Source organism: Lontra canadensis, unplaced genomic scaffold (assembly GCF_010015895.1).
Source record: "Lontra canadensis isolate GAN:19392208 unplaced genomic scaffold, GSC_riverotter_1.0 scaffold80, whole genome shotgun sequence".
Taxonomy (NCBI): Eukaryota; Metazoa; Chordata; class Mammalia; order Carnivora; family Mustelidae; genus Lontra; species Lontra canadensis.
Window position 1 is genome coordinate 7,888,676 of NW_022631074.1, and position 11,014 is coordinate 7,899,689.

Sequence of the window (11,014 nt, forward strand, 5' to 3'; positions counted from 1 at the left end):
TATATTCACATATAAAAGAAGAAAACTGAACCCATATTTTATACCACTCCCCAAAATTAACTCAAAATAGATCAACAACTTAATGTAGGACCTGAAACTCCTAAAAGAAAACACAAGAACAAAGCTTCTTGACCTGGATCCTAGTAATGATTTTTGGATATGACACCTAAAGCATAAGCAGTAAAATAAAAAGTAAGCAAGTGAATCAAAATAAAAATAAAAAGTGTTTGCGTAGCAAAATAAACAGTCTACAGAATAAAAAGAAAACTCAGGGAATGAGAAAACGTATTTGCCAACCATATACTAATATACAAATTTTATAAAGAACTCATGCCGCTCAATAGCAAAAAAACCCAAATAACCTAATTAAACAATGGGTAAAGATCCTGAATAAAAATTTCTCCAAAGAAGATATATGAAAGACCAACAGATATGTGAAAAACTGCTCCCCAACTTTAGACATTAGGGAAATGGAAATTAAAACCACCATGAAATATTACTTCATGCCTGTTAGAATGGCCATAAACAAAAGCAAGAGATAACAAATGTTGGCATGGAAAAATAGAACCCTGCGCACTGTTGGTGGAATTGTGAATTGGTATAGCTACTATAGAAAATAGTATAGAGAAATTTCAAAAAAAGTTAAAAATAGAACTACTATATAATGCAGTAATTCTACCTCTGGCAATATATCCATAGGAAAGCAATTCACTAACTTGAAATATGTCTGCGCCACCATGTTCAAAGCAGCATTAGTTAAAATAGCCAAGAAATAGAAACAACCCAAGTGTCCACTGATGGATGAATGGATAAAAAATTGTGGTACATATGTACAATAGAGTATCACTCAGCCAGAAAAAAAGAAATTGTGACAACATGGATGAAGCTTAAAGGTGTTATGCTCAGTGAAACAAGTCTGACAGAAAAGTACAAATACTATATGATCTCACTTACATGTATAATCTATAAAACCAAAACCAAAACAAAGAAACCCCACCTAACTCATAGAAAAAAAGTCAGACCTGCTTCACTTAGTATAATACACTCTCCATTTACATTGTTGTAAACGGCAAGATTTCATCCTTTTCGTTGCCTAAGTTATAGTCCAGTGTGTGTGTGTGTGTGTGTGTGTGTGTGTGTGTGTGTATACCACAACTTCCTTATCTATTCATCACAAGTTGATGGACATGTGGGTCTTTCCATAATTTGACTATTGTTAATTATGTTGTTATAAACACTTGTAGTTACCAGAGACTAAGGGTGGGGGAGAGGGATTGGAGGAAGGTGGCTAAGGTATAAACTTCTAGTTATAAGACAAATAGTGCTAAGGATATAATATAATATAAAATAAGATGATATATAGCTAACAGTGCTGTATGACATATGGGAGAGTTAGGGAGTAAATCCTGAGAGTTGTCATCACAAGAAGTATTTTTTCTTTCTTTTCTATTTTATCTTTCTGAGGTGAAAGATACTAGCCAAGCTTATTGTAGCAATTATTTTACAATATATTTAAATCAAACCATCATGCTGTATGCCTGGATCTTGTACAATAATGCATGCCAATTATTTCTTGATAAATTGGGGGCAGGGAGTTACCTATACAAGAGATGGAAAGAGCATCTCAACCAATGGGATGGGGATGAAGGTCATGAAATGATAGCCCAAATGGGAAATGAGAAGCTTTTGTATGTTCCTGGATAGCAGGTTTTGAGATGGGTTAGAGAAAAATCAAACCACACAGACACAAGCCAGATAAGAAAGTCTTATAGAATGGTTATTATTAACAGCTAGGACAAGGTGGACATGGGAAGCTGTTGTTTAATGGGTACAGAGTTTCACGTTTGTAAGAAACTTTTGAAAATTTCTGGAGGTCTCTTGCACAGTGATGTGAATATGCCTGACACTACTGAACTGTACACTTAATAATGGAAAAGAAGTTAAATTTTACATTATGTGTTTTTTACCAAAATAAAAATAAAAATAATTATTGAGAAAAAAAAAACAAACAAACAGCTGGTGGTGGTGGAAACAGTTAAACACCTCCACACATTTATATGTCACAGACCGATTTGATTCACTAATAAAAATTGTTTAGAATCAAAGAAAGGAATTATATTTGAAATTTGGCATACATATTTTCCTCTACATAGATCACCTGTTGAATAGTTTGGGTGTCCTGAAAATTATGAGACACCATTTCTACATTTCTCTGTGCATGTGCACATTTCAGTATTTCTGTTAACTAACCAAGATTTCAATAAAATAGTGAGCAAATCATCTGGCAGATACTAGCTAGAACATACGGTAAATCTTGCCAAATAGGTTTTATTAAAGTATCAGATTAATTTTACTCCTTTAAATTTAGTTTTATCTCCATCTCAGGATTTTAAAATTCTCCTTTGTTAAGCTAGAACATTTAATAGATACAGAAAAAATGAATATTTATAGGACATAGCAAAACGCACATTAGAATGCCTTCATAAACCTTACACTACAGAAAATAGTATGTAAACACTTAAATATAGGAAACTTACAATTATATTCTAAGAAACAATTGGATATAGAGATATCAAAAGTTATTTCTGAGGATGGATCTTAGTACTGTTACCTTATATTAGAGCAAAACAAAAATTGTAACTTCCTTTTGATTTTTAACAAATAAGTTACAAAATAGCAAACACTGGCACCAGACTTTTGTTCAAGTAATCATTCATTATTGTAATGCATTTTCATTTTCTGACTGGGATATTTGGTAGTTTTAGTCACATATCTTTCTCAAGAATTTAATTTTTCTGTATCTTTATTGCAATAGATAATATTGCATACTTTTGGTTAGAAATGATTACATTGCTACTGGAAAAGTTATAGTCAGTAATAAAAAATTTACTTATTATCTTATTGTAGTCTTAAAAATTCTCAATCACAGGTGAAAATTATCATAAATAGCTATGTGTGTAAACATGTTTGTACAAAATTGGTCATTCTTTGCATTGCATCTTAAAGTAAGATTCTCTGTTAAAATGATATCATGAATATAAACAAGCTTATAAGCACATTTATACAGTGTTATGTAATATTTGTTTAGTCAACAGTAAAATTTATTCAACTAATCCTATGTTATTCTTTGATTATTTTGAGTTTTCAGTATTATTAAAAAGTAATATTACCAAGTTAAATTTTTGTGAAGGTTTGACATTCACTGTTAACTGTTTCACTGAAATGTTAATTTTAAACAAGGTTTATAGTTTTTGTGGGTAAAGTTATTCTATTTCTTATGGTGTGTGCATGTATGTACACATGAGATAAAGAAGGCTAAAACACAGAAAGATAGACATCAGAGACAAAAAGAGAAAACATTAATTAATAACTTTGAGTCCAAAATTATTGATCTAAAAGTATTTTTCCTTTAAATCTTAATGCAATGAATAAGGCTAAAGAGTGACCATTAGTTTGGTGGAAATAGAACTTTTCTTTAAGAAAAAAATATTTGGTTTCTGACAAGAGAAATTGTTTAAAACATATGTTAGGCATTCATGTTTTGGCAGTTTTTCAAAATTTTTCTTCTGTTGGAATTTTTTTTCAGATTAAAGAAATGCAGTCTTAAGAAACAAGTGTTGGAGAAGATGTGGAGAGGAACCCTCTTACACTCTTGGTGGGAATGCAAGTTGGTGCAGCCACTTTGGAAAACAGTGTGGAGATTCCTTAAGAAATTAAAAATAGAGCTTCCCTGCGACCCTGAAATTGCACTACTGGGTATTTACCCCAAAGATACAGATGTTGTGGAAAGAAGGGCCACCTGTACCCCAATATTCATAGCAGCAATGACCACAATCACCAAACTGTGGAAAGAGTCCAGATGCCCTTCAAGAGATGAATGGATAAAGAAGATATGGTCCATATATACAATGGAATATTATGCCTCCATCAGAAAGGATGAATACCCAACTTTTGTATCAACATTGGATGGGACTAGAGGAGATTATGCTGAGTGAAATAAGTCAAGCAGAGGAAGTCAATTGTCATATGGTTTCACTTACTTGTGGAGCATAAGGAATAACATGGAGAATATTAGGAGAAGAAAAGGATAGTGATAGTGGAGGGGGAGGTGAAGCCTGAGAGACTGTGGACTCTCAGAAACAAACTGAGGGTTTGGGAAAGGAGAGGTATGGGGGATGGGTGAGCCTGATGGTTATTAAAGAGGGCACATGTTGCATGGAGCACTGGGTGTGGTGCATAAACTATGAATCTTGGAACACTGAAAAAAAAAGTACAATAAAAAAAATTTAGCCTTGTGGATGTGGAAGATCTCTTTATAAATAAATGGTTAAAATGTGCTGCCTTTGTAGGCATTTGAGTAATTATAGGATTAATGGTAGTAATTAAAATAAAGAATGGATATTTATTATGTTTCTTACATGAGACATTCTGGTCTGTGATCTGCATCTTAGTAAATTTATGACTCTACACCACTGCACATTAAAAGAAAAATGATACTTTTGCAAGTTAATTCTGTCTGCTAAAAACTTCAATGGGTTTTAATATTACATAAATGTTATGTTTATTTATACTTATTAACCTGTAGTTAGGATTCTTTTCTTATAGCTTAGAAATTTAGTTTTATAATTTTCCATATGTAAAACAGAATATTTCATCCAATTATTCATTATTTATATGGATGTCATGAACATCTCTGTTACAATTTCATCTCTGTTACAATTTCAAGTACAGAATGGGAAAAATGGACATTTCTTAGGTGCATGGAGCAGTAGAAAACTGAACTTGCTTTGTGCTTCCAGCCCAAGTGAATAGGACTTGCAGTCACACACACACACACACACACACACACACACACACACACAAATGTCGTAAGTAATGTTGACCATCAGGAAGAAACTGGCATATCCACCTACATCATATAAAGTTATTTCATTGATTGGCAAATTAAATGATGAGTATGGTTTTCAACATCAACCATTTCTTTCAGTCACAGAGTCCCTACATATTTTCGAACCATTTATTTGAAAAGAACCATGAAATTTCATAGAGCAGAAAGAGGACTAAATCATTTTTAAGAAGAGCTGCAGTCAAGTTTCAGCTCCGCTCCACATGAACTTTTAGATTTTGGCTTCAATACTTACTTTGTTTTTATAATGATTAAACTAACATAATTAGAAAAACTAACATCTCTGTGATTATGATGACATAATGGTGAGGAATTTAAACTTTTATCTCATTTTATAAAAATTTTATCATTTAAAATGTTCTGTTTATATATAGGCATCTTGAAACTTTGCTTTATACATAATGTCATTTTTTTCTATTCAATAACTAAGCATAAGTACCACCAAAGTCCACAATAATACTAGTTAAAAGCCATTGTTACAGCATATAGCTAGCCACCAAATTCTTCTAAGTTTCAAGAAGATAATTTTTATGAAATCATTGCTTTATGGTGCAATTAAATAAGTTTTTTTTTCACTTATTTGTTAAGTGTTATCAATTAGCTTAATCACTCATTGTCCAAAGTGTCATGGTGAAATGGCAGAAATCACCGCTTAACTTTTAGTTGATATTTATGAATTGCATATGACATAAACTTTTATGTGTTTGAAATATTTTGTACAAAATACCTTTAATGTTTATCAATATATAATTTCTATATTTGGGAGTTGTTCTGCACATTGTAAAAATATTTATCTATACAGAGACCTGCCACATAGAAGTAATACTTTCCCTAAATATCTTTCTGGTGGCTCAATATGAATTAAGAAAGGCAAAATGCTAAGCATTTTATATTGACTTCTAAATTAAAGGGGCAAGTCACTTTTTATTAAATTGTCCATAAATCATTCACAGACCTGTATCACAGACCTGTACCTCTGAAACCAATAATACATTATATGTTAATTAGTTGAATTTAAATAAAAAAAATAAATAAGTAAAATAAAATAAAAAAGAAAAGAAAAAATGGGCAAAAGACTGGAATAGACTCTTCAAAAGAGGACATTCAAATGAAAAATATATTAAAAGATGAAGAAAAATAAAGAAAATCCACAACATTCAAAAACAATTTGGACTTTTAAAACATGGAATGCAAAATTATTTGACTACCCATAGCTATGCAAATGAGAATAATCTATATGTACAATGCTAATTTTTGTTATATATATATATATATATACACATACACACACAAATATAAATATATAACATATATTTATATATAAATATAAAAATACTGTTATTGTTATTGTTATATATCATATATATTGTTATATATGTATATAAATACATATATAAATATATTCATATTTATGTGTATGAATATGTATAAATGTATATAAATATATATCTATAAATGCATATTTATATATAAATATGCATTAATGTATATTAATATATATAAGTATAAAATACATTTATAAAAATATATATGTACTTCCAAATGTATCCACAAAATAAACAAAAATATTTTATTTTTTCATAATTCAAATTATAAGGCAAAACACCAGTAATTTAACGATTTAGTTTTTTCTTTATTAAAGATTTTTTACTTACTTTTTGAGAGAGCGAGAGCATGAGAGAGCACAGGCAGGGGAGCAGGGGAGGGGCAGAGGGAGAGGTAGCTGAGCAGGGAGCCCTGTGCAGGGCTCAATTCCAGGACCCTGGGATCATGACCTGAGTCAAGGCAGATGCTAAACCAACTGAGTCACCCCAACACACCAAAAATTTAGATCTTTTTTCATTTTAAGTTTTTATTTTATTTTGATTCCAGTTTATTAACACACAGTGTCATATTAGTTTCAGTGAAAAATACAGTGATTCAACACTTCCATACAGCATACTTGGTGCTCATCGCAACATGTGCTCTCCTTAATCCCCATCATCTATTTCTCCCATCCCCCCATGCATCTCCCTTGTAACCATCAGTTTGTTCTGTATAATTAAAATTATATATAAATTAAAATTATCTTGATTTGTCTCTCTCTCTTATTTTCTTTCCTTTGCTTGTTTGTTTTTTAAATTCCACATATGAGTGAAATCATATGTTGTCTTTCTCTGACTGATTTCACTTAGCATTATACTCTAGCTCCATCCGTGTCATTGCAAGATGACTGAGATTTATGGCTGAATGTTATTATATACATATAATATATATATATATATATTATATATATATATATATATATATATATATATATATATAATCACACCTCTTTATCCATGTATCAATTGATGGACACTTGGATTGCTTCCATATAGTAAATAATGCTACTATAAACATTGGGGTACATGTAACCCTTTGAATTAATGTTCTTATATTCTTTGAGCTAGTATATAGTAGTTTGATTACTGGATCACAAGGTAGCTCTGTTTTTTAACTTTTGCAGAAACCTCCATACTGTTTTCCACAGTGGCTGCACCAGTTTTCATTCCCACCAACAGTGCACTTCCTTTTACCCCACATCCTTGCCAATACCAGTTGTTTCTTGTGTTGTTGATTTTAGCCATTCTGACAAGTGTGAGGTGATATTCATTGCAGTTTTTATTTGAATTTCCTTGATGATAAGTGATGATGAGCATCTTTTCATGTGTCTGTTGGCCATCTATTTGTATGTCTTCTGTGGTGAAAATGTCCACATGTTTTCTGCCCATTTTTAATAAGATTATTTGGTTTTGGAGTGTTGAGTTGTATAAGTTTTCATATACTTTGGATGCTAACCCTTTTTGAGGGTATGTCATTTGCAAATATCTTCTCCTATTCCATAGGTTGCCTTTTTGATTTTTTTGACTATTTCCTTCTCTGTGCAGAAGTTTTTACTTTGATGTGGTCCCAATAGTTTATTTTTGTTTTTGTTTCTTCCTCCAGTTGAAGAGATGGTCTTTTTCCCACTGGATATTCTTTCCTTTTTTAAAGATCAATTGACCATATAATTGTGGGTTTATTTCTACATTTTTCTACTCTGTTCTAATGCTCTATGTGTCTATTTTTGTTCCAGTACCATACTATTTTACTACAGCTTTGTAATGTAACTTCAAGTCCAGATTGTGATGCCTCAGCTTTGCTTTTATTTTTTAAGATTGCTTTTGCTATTCAGGGTCTTCTGTAGTTCCATACAAATTTTAGGATAGTTTGTTCTAGTTCTCTGAAAAATGCTCTTGGTATTTCAATAGGGATTGAGTTAAATGTGCAGATTGCTTTGGGTTTTATAGACATTTTAACAATATACATTCTCCCAGTCTGGGGGCATGGAATGTTTCCCCATTTCTTTGCAACATCTTCAATTTCTTCCAATAGTGTCTTATAGTTTTCAGAATACAGGTCTTTCACCTCTTTGTATAGGTTTAGTCCTAGATATCTTATTATTTTGGGTGTTCTGGTAAATGGATTTAATTCCTTGATTTCTCTTTCTGCTGTTTCATTATTGGTATATAGAAATGCAACCAATTTCTATACATTGATTTTGTATTTTGCAACTTTACTGATTTTTTTTTATCAGTTCTAGCAGTTTTTTGGTGAAGTCTTTTGTGTTTCTATATAGAGTATCATGTCATCTGCTGCAAATAGCAAAAGTTTAATTTTTCTTTACAAATTTGCATTCTTTTAATTTCTTTTTGTTGTCTAATTTCTGTGGCTAGAACATCCAGTACTATGTTGAATAGTGAGTATGGACAAGCTTGTCTTATTCCTGGCCTCAGGATATTAGCTGTGAATTTTTCATATATGCCCTTTATTATATTAAGATATGTTTCCTGTAAACTTACTTTGTTGAGGGTTTTTATCATGAGTGGATGTTGTACTTTCTCTTTTTTTTTTTTTGCATCTATTGATAAAATCATATGGATCTTATTCTTTCTCTTTTCGATGTGGTGTATCACATTGATTTGTGAATATTGAACCACCTTGCAACCCAGAAATAAATCTCACTTGATCCTGGTGAAAGACTTTTTTAATATATTGTTAAATTAAGTTTGTTATTGTTTTATTAAGATTTTTTGCATTTATGTTCAGCAGGGATATTCCTCTTTACTTTTCTATTTTAGTGGTGTCTTTATCTCTTTTTGCTATCAGACTCATGCTGGCCTCATAGAATGAATTTGGAAAATTTCTTTCCTTTTCCTTTTTTTGAATAGTTTAACAAATATAGGTATTAACTCTTCTTTAAATGTTTGGCTTAATTCACCTGTGAAGCCATCTGGCCCTGGACTTTTATTAACAATTTATCTCTTATTACCTGTCCCTCTTTTTCAATAGATTTTTTCCCCACTTAAATCCTAGATGCTTCAATACTTCTTGAATATTATCTATCAGAGTAACAATAAGACACCTAAATGTCATCTTCTTTAAAATTAATAAAGCAAATTAAGTGAGAAAAGGTTCAGGGTGCTGAAGTGTGAACCGGTAAGAAATGTCCCTTTGTATTAATATTATCATTTATCTTTATTAAACTCCATGCCAAAGTTGAGGCAGATATAAAAGCTTGAGACTTTCTTTTGTTTAAAAGTAAATTCATATTAATTTCATAAAAATTATTGTTCCTCACCATGATTTTTAACCATAGTATCTGTCCTTTGGGTACTAACATGTACAGATCTCAGAGAATTTCCATCTTAAATTGTATTTTGTTTCACATTTAATGGCCATTTTCTGACAATTTAATATAGTGTTACAAACTCTCTGGTTAAAACCTGAATAAAATATGAGAAAAAGAATGTATGAACTTATTTCACTTTGAAATCACTTAAAGATTGAAATCACAATGAAGACACTAACAGAAAGACACAAGTAGAAGACACTAATAGAGCTGCAATGCTGTATATTCATCATTGCCTTCTATTGATACTTAAGTATAGATCACTGGATAATTGCTAATGTGATATTGTGACATCATCATCATAATAAATTTGTGAAGTATTTTCAATTATTCTGAATGCAGTTAAGCATAAACCTTGTTATATAGTATAATCCCTTATAGAAGCATGTGAGTGGTGGAGATCATTGGGTTCCAAAACAAGCACTCAGATTAAGAATTCTTGTGAATGCAATATCACTAAATTGTCTTCAGGCTATATAGTCTGTGGTGGTCTGAGCACCAGAGTACAGAAGCTACTTTTGGCAGGAAGTGAGTGTCCTTCCATAGAAAAGGAAAGAACACAGCAGACCTGAAACTCCAACTGCAGACTTAACCTTAATCCTCCAATTGTTTTCTCTATGTGCACAATGGCATGTTTGAATGTTTAGCTAGCCCCTTCCAATGTGTCAATTTGATCTGTGAAGGCTTTCCATAAGACTTTTCATAAAGGAGTTCCTATAAAAAAGATCACCAATATAGTTTTGCTGGTAAGGAGAAAATTGTTTATCAATAATTCATTAGTCCATTACCTTATAATAGAATTTTATAAGCATCATTGAAATAACAAGTAATTAATATCATATGAATTAGAAGTAATTTATTTCTATTTTTAAATTATTTTGGGGGAGAGAATTTAAATCATTCTAAATATATCAAAGTTATTGCTTGGTATTTCCAAATTATTAATATTCTAAAATTGTATGTGAAAAGACATAATAGTCTTGTCATTGTTATAAATGCAACACTTGTTAGCTATCTCAGAGTTTAATACACACTGAAAAAACTCAGAACTATTATTTCAAAATTCAAATAATTATTTATTCAAGAAGTCTTAATGACCTCAATTTAAAAACATATAGATAAATATGAAAATAGTTAAATTTCTGTTTTGCACTATATTGCTCTATCTATATTTCTAAAGAAATTATTTTCTCAGGTTTAATAATTTCTAGTTTTCCCTGGATCAAAAATAAAATATGGTATCTACTGAAGAATTTCTCAGAATTACAGGCTTAGAGGAATGAGATTGGCTGCAAATCAAGACTAAACAAGTTCAAAGTGATATCATAAATTATTAAGGGATCTTCCCACTTGGCAGTTATGGACTATTAGTATTATATATTTACTTGGAGATTATAATTTCATTACGAACAACA